The sequence below is a fragment of the Canis lupus genome, chromosome 6, assembly GCF_048164855.1.
Source record: "Canis lupus baileyi chromosome 6, mCanLup2.hap1, whole genome shotgun sequence".
NCBI lineage: Eukaryota > Metazoa > Chordata > Mammalia > Carnivora > Canidae > Canis > Canis lupus.
Window position 1 is genome coordinate 66,967,441 of NC_132843.1, and position 13,630 is coordinate 66,981,070.

General features: G+C 40.3%; 1 protein-coding gene and 1 pseudogene across 4 annotated transcripts in view; one reads left to right on the forward strand and one right to left on the reverse strand.

Annotated features, from left to right (window-relative positions):
- STX6 (syntaxin 6) overlaps nucleotides 1–13,630 on the forward strand; it is a 53,276-nt gene that overhangs the window by 5,105 nt on the left and 34,541 nt on the right. The window lies entirely within an intron of this gene.
- On the reverse strand, nucleotides 970–1,339 carry LOC140634758 (small ribosomal subunit protein uS8 pseudogene; annotated as a pseudogene).

The following is a 13,630-nucleotide window of genomic DNA, read 5'->3' on the forward strand; positions in this document are numbered from 1 at the left end:
GTCTTTTGTTTGTTTACATCCAGATAAACTGCCCTTTCTGAGAGGAAAGACCATTTTTGAGTAACATTTAAACATTTAAAATAATGTCAAACTAATATATGCTTATTTTAGAAACTCTAGGAAACAAAAATAAAAAAAGAATAAAAATGTGTTGAAATGCAACCATCCAGAAATAATTTGTTAAAATTTTGATGTATTTTTGTTTTCTTTCTTTCTTTCTTTCTTTCTTTCTTTCTTTCTTTCTTTCTTTCTTTCTTTCTTCTTTTCTAGATTTTATTTATTTGTTATTGAGAGACACACAGAGAGAGAGACAGAGACATAGAGGGAGAAGCAGGCTCCATGCAGGAAGCTTGATGTGGGACTCGATCCCGGAACTCCGGGATCACACCCTGAGCCAAAGGTGGATGCTCAACCACTTGGCCACCCAGGCGTCCCTAATCTTTTTCTTTCTATTAATAGTTTTAGGTTATACTTTTCATTAGTTTTTGATCTCTTACTATATATCAGGCACTGTGCTAAGAACCTAATTATCTTTTTTTTTTTTAAGATTTTATTTATTTATTCATGAAAAGCACACAGAGAGAGAGAGGCCGAGACACAGGCAGAGGGAGAAGCAGGCTCCATGCAGGGAGCCTGATGTGGGACTCGATTCTGGGTCTCCAGGATCACACCCCAGGCTGAAGGTGGCACTAAACCTCTGAGCCACTGGGGCTGCCCCCTAATTATCTTTTTAATCCTTATGAAGTAAGTACTAGTACTACTATCATTTTCCAAATGAAGAAAAAGAAACCGTAAAAACAACAACAACAAAACTTCAGGCTTATAAGCTTATAAGTGGAAAAGCCAGGATTTATATTTGTGTGTATTATTATTGAATAATTATTTTAGAAATTTGGTATAATCTTTTTATCTGTTTTTTTTCCATTGAGGCATTTTATTTGCATGTATGTATTACATCCCTAGATAAAGCTATCCCAGGATTTTCCTTCCTGTGTGTTTTTGTCTTGCTTCTTGATGGTCCATGATATCCGCTGAGGTTGTCAGTACAATGAAACCAAACTGGTAGGATGGGAACAAATTATTCTGCCATTTTTCTAGATCTTTGAGTTGTACATCACATCTAGGGCTGATCACACCTGTTTAACCTGCCTATGAGGTTCACAATAATTTTCCCAGCTCTGTGATCGTCAGTGATTTCAAATTTGCCAATGTAACCATGCTTCATCATCACAGTTAGGAACCAGACAATGACTTTGGAGCATGGCCTAATAAGAACCTGGCGTTTGCCTCTCTTTTCAGCATCGTTAATGCTCTTCAGAGCATCTGCTATGACATTCATGTGCACATTATGGCAGCACAGAAAAATGGCGGAAAGAGGATGGGAGGGCCATCTGTATTTTTCTATATCCTTAAAATGTCTTCAGTGGAGTGGGCTTTTAATGACCTCATTGTATTTTGTCATATAATTGTAATATAAATTACAGCCTAGGACGACAGTTATGATGTTTCTAATTTTTCACAATTACAAGTATAGTGGCAAGGAGAATGAATGCCTGACAGGTCTTTATTGCTGCTTCTGTTTATTTCCATAGCCTGCATCCCTGTAGCAGAATTCCTAATATGGAGCATAAGCACATTTTCAAAGCTTCTGAGGCGTATTACCAGATTGCCCTCCAGAATACACTGCTATCTCCACTCTCTCCCCCACCCCATCCATTTCCCCTGATCTCTTAATAATACTGGGCTCATTTTAAGTAATCTTTACTAATATGTGAGGTGAAAAAAATACCATATTTGAATTCTGTTATTTCCATCTTTGTCTTTAGTAGGGACTCATGCAGTGCTTGTTTGATGAGTGAATCCATTTTGAGTTTTGGGTTCTGTATTTTTCCCTCTCTTGTTGGCAGCCTTTTAGAATTTGCAACTTCTAATCGAACCGGCCAAGAAAACCACAAAATGAAGCATTGGGATATTAGGGTCTGTTGGTACCCAGTGAGCCTCTCCTGTAGGTAAAAGGCATGAATGTTGTGGCTTTTTAATATTTTGTTGTTTTGGAGGCTTTGTATGCCTGAATAAGGATAATTTCCAGGTTCTTGGCTGTGGATCAATGTTGAAATAATGGCATAAGTAAGCAGATGAGCAATATGGTATATATTATGTTGTATTCTCTAACCAATACTTGTCCATATGTGCAGCCTTTTTAACTCTAGATTATGAGTTCCTTGAAGGCAGGCAGCGTGCATTGTATTCACAATGTTGAGAAAACTGTTTATTGGTATAATCAGTGAAAAAGAAGTCTCTTGTTTGCAAGGTAATTTTAGTCTAATAAAATTGAATGTAAGTCAAATCTCACATTCTACTTTTTAAAATCAGAATCAGATGTTTCACGATAAGAACTTTGCAAACATGTGTTACAAATTTATGGCATGTCTAATACTGTATTTGGCTGACATTGTAGTCTCGTGGGACAAGACTATGCAGATACACAGAGTGTAGGTGAAAGACAATATGCATCGTGTGTAAGATTTTAGAGTTGAGATGTTGGAGACTGAAGTAGGGAAAGACCCCTGTGGGAATGTTGGTCAAGGACATTTTAGTGAAGCAAGTATAGGGGCTCATTCTAGCCCTTAGAAGAAATGTCTGCTGTTCATTTGCAGATATGTAGGGACTCTTGGATGGGGAAGCAGCAAGCAGAAGTCTAGAGCCAGGAACCAGAAAAGGGAGGACAGGCAGGAGACCTGCCAACTGACACAGATTTTGTTTTCGTGAGAAATCAGGTTGAATATTAAAGTCGGCCAGTTTGCAGGGGTGAGGGGGCGAGAGAACTTACCCGGTTGAGTTTAAATGTACTCTGTTTCCTATTGTAAGTTCTTAATCAGGAGGCAGTTTTAACTAGCAGTTACTGTTTACTCACCTGTGGGCAAGCAACTGTTAAGGGCTCAAACCGTGATCTTCTAATTCCACAAAGGAGGTAGATTTGTCTGGAGGCTTAGCAAAGATGGGATTGGATAGGTCTTGGTACTGGAAGGCACTTCATAGTCAGGGTCAGAAGCATTTGAGGCAAACAGCCAAGATGTCTGAGCCCCAGTTCTCCTGCTTGTTCAATGAGTGCAGAACTAGATGTTTTGAAAGTTCCTTCCATATCTAAAGTCCAGTGATTGGGCTTAGGTGAGAAGTTTAAGAGGAAGAGTGTCTAGACAAGTTTCAAATCTTGGAAAATAGAGGCACTATTGACTGACAACAGGAAGCTAGAGAAGGAAGCATTTTTTTTTTTTCTATTTTATCTTTTTTGTTTGAATACTTGCTTTTTTTGTGTGTTATGGTTTGATTTAGTTTTTTTGGTTTTGTTTTTTGTTTTTTCTGTAGGCAGGATAGGATCAGTTTGGTTTTAGGCAAATGGAATGTCTTCTAGGCAACTGAAAATATAGGAGTTAATCCTGTGTGAGTGGCTAGGGTTGATAAAGCAGTTGGGAAATCTTCAGCTGAAAGGGATCTTTTGAACCTGAGTATTGATATGCACCTAGTAGCTATAAAAAGTGCTGAGAAACAGGAGGACCAAGCAGAGGAAGAAGAAAGAGAAAACTGGTAGAAACCAGAAGAACACAATGACACAAAAACAAAGGAAGTGAGAATTTCAAGCAAACAGATACAAAGGCTGTAGTGGCAAGTACATTGAAAGTGAGCATGAGTTCAAGCTCATCGTGACTTTGACCTACCATGCCATCGGTAGTAGAAGTCCTATCCCAGGGGAGTTGTGGAAGCAGCCGCAAATTGAGGTCAAAATTGTATGCAACTGTAGATAACTAAGTAGAGACAGTTTTTACCCCACAAGAGTAATTGCAAAAGGTGTCACAGTGCAGTTGAGTTTGGAAATGACAGTGAGGTCAAGTGAAAGTGTGTGTGTTTCCCCTTAAATACAAAAGATGTGAGTATGGAAATCAAGAAGTCAAGAGCTCCTCCCTTACCTAGCATGAGAGATTGGTAGTGGAGTGAGGTTGGTAGGATATGGGGCCAGTGCAGCGGGAGGGGTGGTGGCGGGGGATATGGTTGCAGAGGCTCACACAGCCTGGGTTTTCCAGGATTCATTCCTAGAATGGAAACCATCTGCCTTTCCTAGCCTCTTAGTATATTGATGAAATAGGAACCTCTCTGTAAAGAGTCATGCAGAATGAGCACTGCCCCAGATACTGATATTGTGGCAGATTGTATTTTTCCAAAGGTGACCACCCCAGTATATATCCTGCCCCATTTGCTTTTCTTAAGTTGTGAAACTGGCATTCTTCTATCAAGCTGCAATCCTAGTCCCTTTCCCTGGAACCCGGGTAGACCTTTGTAACTGCCTCACCTGACAGAATGAAGCGGAAATACCACTGCTTGACCCAAAGCTCAAATCCTAGAAGAGAGGCAGTACAGCGTCGACCTGCATCTTTCTGACTCAGGACACAAGGCTGGGTGTCCAGAGCGAACATGTAAGAAGTCCAGCTATCCCAAAGTGACTGTGCTAGGGAGAGCACGTCAAGAGACATAGACACAGAAGATACTACCAAGGAGCCTATGTTCTTGCAGCCACACTGTGCAGCAGGGACCAGGCATCTCTTCTATATTTGGCATGATTTCCTGACCCACAGAATCCGTGAGCATAATAAATGTTTGTTTTACACCACTGCATTTTGGGGTGCTCGTTATACAACCACGGTAACTGGAACAGATGCCAATTCAGTCTTATCAGCAAGATCAAAGAAGAAAGAAATCAGAAGGCTGATGGGGGTTGCAGCTACAGTTATCTGGCAACTTGTTGGCATAACCAAATGCAGATTCTGTGAAACCAAATCTCCCTAATGGCTGAGATACTCCTTTCTCCAACTTTATTGAGAAACTTGGTGAGATCTAGATAAGAAAACTGATTTTTGTGGATATCTAGATGTAATGCCCTCAGCCCTTGAGGTTGGTTGGGATGTTGGGCCCTTCTCCATGGTGGAACAGACTAGAATGTTGTCTGCAAGAGACTTGGCTAGCAATGACAGGGTTAGTGTTTGGCTTGCTTCCGAAACAAACTAGGTTAGTCCTGACAGTGTCAACTTTTTATTTATAATGAGTGGAAGAATCTGATGCTTTAATGACTTCATTTTTGCCCAAATGATACATTCTTCAAAGATGTGGACTATGTTTTCACTTTTGACAGTTGGTTTTGACAGTTCCCTGGGCATTGAGGCAGGCTACAGTGAAGGACCTTCATTCTGGTGTTCATGGAGTTTAATCCGTGAGGATATAACAGCTCCCTTGATTTTGATCAACCATTTGGTGGACAGCAAGGCAGAAGAGCTTCAGCTCTAGCATTTTCTAACACTATGACACTAGTTGCCCATGAACTGTGTAAGACAGAACTGACTTTGGAAACATCTGCAACAGATGGGCAGCAGAAAATCTGTTTGACTATTGTGGGGACCTTTTCTGGGTTAGGAGCTAAACCCATACTTCCTAGGAAAGTAATTAGCAAGTTTTTGGTGGAATGGGGCCAGACAGGATTCAGAGCTGTTGGTGAGCTGCTCATTATTAACCATGGAGTTTGCTAAGCTAAAGAGCTCCAAAAATTCAAGGTATACCTGGCCCATCATGGAAAGTTCTGGGTGTAAGACTTAAGTCATCCCCTTCACATAGTTGAAAGAAAAATCTCAAATAGGTAAACCAGACTTCACCGAGAAAGAAAGCCGTGTTTTGTGATTTTGACCTTTCTGCAGACTATAGACAAAAGTGGATCTCTGTTGCCTAAGGAGTCAGCAGCTGTAGCCATCTGGTCCGGGTGCTGTGCTCCTCACGGGGTGCTGTGCTCACATGGGCCATGTGTGTGGGGAGTGCCTAACTAGCCACTTTTTTTTTTTTTTTTTTTTTTTAACTAGCCACTTTTTAAAGTAGCTACTCCTTTGCCCTTCCTGAGAAAGCAGTCTGAAGAAAACTCAGTGGGCTCTTCTTCCCTTTGTTAAAACCCTCACAAGAGGCGTCTGGGTGGCTCAGTGGCTGTGCATCTGCCTTTGGCTCAGGTCGTGATCCCAGGGTCCTGGGATCGAGTTCCGAATCAGGCTCCCTGTCTCCCTCTACCTATGTTTCTGCCTCTCTCTTGTGTGTCTCTCATAAATAAATAAATAACATCCTCACAAATCTGAAACATGATACTGTTATATACTCCTCTTCTTTTTTATTTTTTTAAGATTTTATTTATTCAGAGAGACAGAGAGAGAGGCAGAGACACAGGCAGATGGAGAAGCAGGCATCATACAGAGAGCCTGACATGGGACCCGATCCAGGGTCTCCAGGATCACTCCCTGGGCTGCAGGTGGCACTAAACCGCTGCACCACCTGGGCTGCCCCATACTCCTCTTTTTATTGTTGCTTTCCTCTGTCCTGTTAATTGATCTATCTGGAATGCCTAATGATTGCAGATACTTAGTTTCAGATATTTACAAATGCTTCCTAATTGAGGAAGTTGTATCACTAGAGTTTCACACATTATTAGTTGTGTCTTGTGGCTCTTGAAAGTGATCAGAAATCCCAGGTTCTCACAGTGAGATACCACCTCACACCAGTGAGAATGGTGAAAATGAACAAGACAGGAAACAACAAATGTTGGAAAGGATGTGGAGAAAGGGGAACCCTCTTGCACTGTTGGTGGCAATGTGAACTGGTGCAGCCACTCTGGAAAACTGTGTGGAGGTTCCTCAAAGAGCTAATAATAGAACTGCCCTACGACCCAGCAATTGCACTGCTGAGGATTTACCCCGACGATACAGATGCAGTGAAATGCTGGGACACCTGCACCCCGATGTTTATAGCAGCAATGTCCACAGTAGCCAAACTGTGGAAGGAGCCTCGGTGTCCATCAAAAGATGAATGGATAAAGAAGTTGTGGTCTATATATGCAATGGAATATTACTCAGCCATTAGGAATGATGAATACCCACCATTTGCTTCGACCTGGATAGAACTGGAGGGTATTTAATGCTGAGTGAAGTAAGTCAGTCGGAGAAAGACACACATTATATGGTCTCATTCATTTGGGGAATATAAAAAATAGTGAAAGGGAATAAAGGGGAAATGAGAGAAAATGAGTGGGGAAATATCAGTGAGGGTGACAGATCATGGGAGACTCCTCTAACTCTGGGAAACGAACAAGGGGTGGTGGAAAGGGAGGTGGTTGGGGGGATGGGGTGACTGGACAGGCACTGAGGGGGCCACTTGGTGGGATGAGCACTGGGTGGCATGCTATATGTTGGCATGTCAAACTCCAATAAAAATATACAAAAAAAAATCCCAGGTTCTCGAGAAAATTCTGGTTACCATTAATATTTGGCTTAAAAAAGGATTTGTGACACATGGTGTTTTCTACTCTCCTTTCATGCCTTCTTTTCCAGGCTAGCCCTAAGCTGTAGTGCAGTTGGGAAATGTTTTAACTTTGAGGGACCCCACGAGCTACTTGCTAAAATAGGATTCCTTGACACACTGCAGGTTTGGGCTTTTCTAGATTTGAACCATTGCTGATAGTTCCCACCTTTGTAATTCCTTGAAACATTTGTCTTAGAAATGGAAAATAATAAAGAATGAGTAATTTTTTTTAAAAAAGAAAGTTGCAAAATAATGACTGCTTTGCCTTTCTTATATCTGGGCCACTAACTGAAAACTAAAGATGAAACCTCTTTAGTGGTTTGGGAGATTGGGAGTGGACTAAGCCAGGTCAGTGGCCAAGGCTGTGGGATGTTGAATATTATTCTGGGATTGCTTTGTGGCGTTTTTCTGATTCCTGCCATTTCTTTGATGTCTTCTTCATAACATGCTTGATTTCACTCTGTGCTGTTAGAACTGGACCCATCCATGTGCCACCCTCCCCCTCACATCTGATTATCAGTGTCTTAGGAGTTGTGGTTATGAACTATGAAAGTGTGGTCCTTGGATCTCAAGGGGTTCTCGACCCTTTCACAGAGGAGCCCTTAGCTTAAAACACTTTTCATAATAACTCAGATGTTTACTTTTTCACCGTGCTGACATTTATACCAATGATGCAGAAAGCTGTGGCAGGTAAAACTACCGGTGCCTTAGTCTAGGTCAGGGTAGTGGCACCAAACTGTACTGGTAGTCACTGTGCTCCTCCTTCGCAGTGAAAAAGGGAAAAAAAGTCATATTTCCTTAAAACTGTTCTTCATGGGATGCCTGGGTGGCTCAGCAGTTAAAGCATTTGCCTTTGGTGCAGGGTGTGATCCTGGAGTCCTGGGATCGAGTCCCATATCAGGCTCCCTCCATGGAGCCTGCTTCTCTCTCTGCCTGTGTCTCTGCCTCTCTTTCTCTCTGTGTCTCTCATGAATAAATAAAGTCTTTAAAAAACAAAAACTGGGGCAGCCCAGGTGGCTCAGCGGTTTAGCACCGTCTTCGGCCCAGGTGGTGGTCCTGGAGACCCAGGATTGAGTCCCATGTCAGGCACCCTGCATGAAGCCTGCTTCTCCCTTTGCCTGTGTCTCTACCTCTCTCTGTGTGTCTCTCATGAATAAATAAATGAAATAAAAAAAAAAAAACCCCACAAAAACTGTTCTTCATGAAACAGTAAAAATTATTAATCATATCATATCTTGATTCTCAAAGATACTTTCAGTTTTATTAAGTTATAATTTACCTGCAATAAGATTGACCCTAATTTTTAGCGTACAGTTCTTCAAAATTCGACAAATGGATACAGTCGTGCGTAACCACCACCTCCATGAATAACATATAGGACAGATCCATCCCCCCTAAAAGTTTCTCTATGTCCCTCTGTAACCAAACTAACATGAATTTGCTCCTTGGTGAGTCACAGATAAAAACTATACCAGGTGATGTCATGAGCACTAGGTGTTATATACAACTGATGAATCACTGAACTCTACCTCTGAAACTGATGATACACTATATTATATGTTAATGAATTGAATTTAAATAAAATAAAATGAAAAAAAAATATGACACCAGGCAAGTTGTCGCACAGAGGAAACTATTTGCAGCAAATAAGGGGATCACGGGGAATAACTTCCAAAGCTGTGACACCTGGAGCAAGCATGGGTGGGTTCCTTTTATTTAGGATTAGGATGAATGTTTAAAAAGGGAGCCTTGTCATCCTATGTAGAGGTGGGTGGAAGGCCAAGCATGTGCCTTAAGGAAACGTGCCCCTGCGTACACTGTATGTTGTGTAAATGAGGCTTGTGCTCCCCCTTGGGTAGAGATTTTAAGTTACAGTGAAGTAAGGGTAGTTGCCGGTTAGTCTAGAGGTCCCTCCATGGTCCATCTGTGTGGGCTTGAGTGAGGGGTTATGCTTAAACTGGTCTGGGTGGTCTGGGCTGTGGGGAGGGTCTTGTCAGGTGAGTCACTATTTCTTGAGGGGTGGTAGTTTTCAGTTTTTGGTGATTATGACTAAAGCTACTCTAAGAATTTGCAGGTGGTTGTGTGAACATAAGTTTTTATGTCACCTAGAAGTGAGATTGTTGGGTCATATGGTAAGCATATGTTTAAGAAAGAGCTACATTATTTTCCAAAGTGGCTGTACCATTTTGCATTGCCACTGGAAATGCATGGGAGTTCCACTTAGTCCGCCATCTGGACAGTACTTTGGCATCGTCAGTTGTTTGTTTTAAGCCATTTTAAGTTTGTGGTAGTATCTCATTGTGGATTTAATTTGCATTTTTTCTGATAACTAATGGTAATGAACATCTTGTGTGCTTAGCTGTCACCTGTATGTCATCTTTGGTGAAGCGACTGTTCACATCTTTTGCCCGTTTCCTCCCCCCCCCATTTCTTAATTGGATTTGTTTTCTTGTTAAGTTTTGAGAGTTTTAAAAAAATTATATTCTAGATAAAAGACACTGATCAGTTATTTAATTCATAAATATTTTCTCCCAGCCTTAATACACATTTTACTATTCTGCATGACAAGATGAGAGTATGCCAAAGCATTTTTGCTATATTGTGAAATAAGATGGCTGTCTCCGAGAAAAGCAATTTGTGATTGAGTTGCTAGCTGAAATAGCTCTTTTTTTTTCTCCACAGATTCTCATTTTTTTTTAAATTTTTTAATTTATTTATGATAGTCACACAGGGAGAGAGAGGCAGAGACATAGGCAGAGGGAGAAGCAGGCTCCATGCACCGGGAGCCTGACGTGGGATTCAATCCTGGGTCTCCAGGATCGCGCCCTGGGCCAAAGGCAGGCGCCAAACCGCTGCGCCACCCAGGGATCCCAGATTCTCATTTTTACTTGAAAGAATGCCTGGCAAACTGGTTATTGAGACTTACATATGTTCTCAAATTTCAACATTATCTAAAAAGTAGTTGAGATATTTTCTCAAAAATGAATAAAGTGATCCTGTCACTTAATGGAAAACAATTGACAATTGTTTCCAATTTTGGCTGGTGATAAAATTAGAACTTTTTTAAAAAATAGAATTTTGGAAAGCTTCTAAGAACTGCTATCATCTTATAGGTTCTCAATAGTTAAGGTTTTTTTTTTGGGGGGGGGGGCAGAAGTTTATTAAGTAGAGATACAGAGAAAGCTCTCAGAAGTGAGAGGGGTCCCAACAGGGTTGCCCAATAGTTAAGTTTTTCTGATGAGCTTGGTGGAGATATTATATGATTTTGGATATTGTGTAGTGAAAACGGCATTTGCGAGACCTGTGTGATACTGAGTTAACTAATACTTTCCAGATGACCAGACCAGTACATGTGATAAAGTCAAACATGGGTAGGTAAAAGACCCATTCAAAATACCAGGTAGGGCAATGGATTATAATGCATGAAGGGTTCAAAAAGTCTCTGATACAGTTTCATGTTCCACATTGCAACTAAGGTGGCGCAGCGGTTTGGCACCTGCCTTTGGCCCAGGGCGCGATCCTGGAGACCCGGGATCGAATCCCACATCAGGCTCCCGGTGCATGGAGCCTGCTTCTCCCTCTGCCTGTGTCTCTGCCTCTCTCTCTCTCTCTCTGTGACTATCATAAATAAATTTAAAAAAATTAAAAAAAAAAAAAAAAAGAAACTGCCACTTTGTTGAGTTTTGGTATAGCGCCAAAAAGGAATATCCACAATTATCTAAAAAGGCTATTAAAACACTCCTCTGTTTTCCATCTGTCTATATGAGGCTGGATTTCCCTCATATATTTCAACAAAACAGGTCAACAGACTGAACATAGAAGGAGATATGAGAATCCGCTGTCTTCTGTTAAACCAGATATTAAAGAGATCTGCAAACGTGAAAAACTATATTTTTTTTGTTTTAGAAATTTGTGTTTTTTGCAAAAACATTAACACGTAGCAGCCTCATTATATTTGATTACTTGATCAATACTTTTTTTTAAATGCCTGTTTGAGTTTCTAATATGGTAAATGGCGATAGATAAGTAGCCCACATCAATCTAAGTTCTTTGGGGTCTTCATTAATTTTGAAGGGTCCAAAGGAGCCCTGAGATCAAACAAAGGTATGGATTGCTACTTAAGAGAATTTAATTCCAGCATCATGGCTGTGTTCTGGTGGTGGAGCATGTGGTATGCCCTGGCCTGAGGCTTCTTTGGTTTAAGGCTTCTAGTTCTCAAAAAGGAATTTATATTTACCTTACAGAATTGCTTATTCTTAAATTTTTCAAGATGAGATATCATTATAGATACCTCTAACTCTCTTCCACTCTTACAAATAAACCAAGTACCTCGTACTATGGGAAGATATGTACCTCTTTCTCCACCAAATCAACCAGAAACCTTACTAGAAAGTAAAAACACTTCATGCTTCCCCTTTTTCTGTTAAATAGTTTCTCATTAGCACTGAAAGTATAAGGCTGAGATGGGAGGAACAATGAGAGGACTCTGCTAACCCACAAACCAGGTGTTGAAGAGACCTCCTGGAGAGATGTCACTGTTGGCCACATAGCTCAATGAGATATTAAGCCTGGCCCAAAAGCTGTATTCTCTATTTAACACTCAAATTTTAGCTCTCATGAGTATTCTTAAACTGAAATATTCTTGGAGGGCACCTTTCTTCATCTTGTTACTGCTTTATCTTTTGGTACTTAAACTGTCAGAGGGAATAGGATGCATGCAGTTTCTGTCTTAAAGCTATAGGCAGCAAACACCTCAAGTGAACACCCAGAACTGGTTTAGAAATCATTGAAGGATCAAAGCAGATCTCTTAGTTTAGGTGCATGAAGATTATCTTTGTACACAAGAGACCATACGGTTACAAAATGATTCCTTTTTGGCTTTTATATGCAGTAGTATTCAATTATAACATTTAAATTGTGGCTATAGACCCATTGTTAGAAGGCCAGATTTTTTTTTTTCTTTTCTGTGTCTATCTTTATTTGCATTTTCAAAAAGTTACAGTGTCATTCTCACTACGCCAATATAGAATGCTACCTCAAGAGTGGTTGGTCTTTTTTTTTTTTTTTTAATCTCACTTTTATTTATTTCTTTTTCCGAGTTTTAATTTAAATTTCAGTTAATCTACAGTATAATACTAGTTTTAGGTATAGAATTGAATGATTCAACACTTCTATACATCACTGGGTGCTCATCAGGACAAGTGTCCTTCATCCCATCACCTGTTCAACCCAAATCTCTCCTCCCCCATCTCCCCACTGGTAACCATCAGTGTGTTCTCTACAGTTAAGAGTCTGCTTCTTGGTTTTCCTCTCTTCCCCATCAACCCATGTTCCTTTTTTTTGTTTCTTAAATTCCACATATGAATGAAATCATATAGTATTTGTCTTTTTCTAACTTTGCTTAGCGTAACACTCTCTAGCTCCATTCAAGTCAAATGACAGATTTCATTCTTTTTATGGTTGAGTAATATTCCTCTGTATGTGTATCTGTGTATCTTCTTTATCCATTCATCAGTTGATGGACACTTGGGCTTTTTCCATAATTTGGATATTGTTGATAATGCTGCTATAAAACATCAGGGTGCATGTAACCCTTCAAATTAGTATTTTTGTATCCTTTGGGTAAATACCTAGTAGTGTAATTGCTGGATTTTAGGGTAGTTGTATTTTTAACTTTTTTGAGGAACCTCCATACTGTTTCCAGATTGGCTGCACCAGTTTGCATTCCTGCCAACAGAGGATGAGGGTTCCCCTTTCTCCACATCCTCACCAACATCTATTGTTTCCTGTGTTGTTAATTTTAGCCATTTTGGCTGGTGTGAGGTGATATCTCCTTGTAATTTTGAGGTGTTTTCTTGATGATGAGTGATGTTGAGCATCTTTTCATGTGTCTGTTGGCCATCTGTATGTCTTCTCTGGAAAATGTCTATTCATGTCTTCTGCCCATTTCTTAACGGGATTATTTGTTTTTTGGGTATTGAGTTTGTTAAGTTCTTTATAGATTTTGGATACTAACCCTTTATCAGATATGTCACTTGCAAATATCTCCTCCCATTCTGAAGGTTGCTTTTTAGTTTTGTTAATTGTTTCCTTAGCTTTGCAGAAGCTTTTTATTTTGATAAAGTCCCAGTAGTTTGTTTTTGCTTCTCCTGCCTCAGGAGACATACCTAGTAAGAAGTTGCTATGGCCAATATCAAAGAGGTTGCTGCCTGTGTTCTCTAGGATTATGATGATTTTCTCTCTCACATTTAGG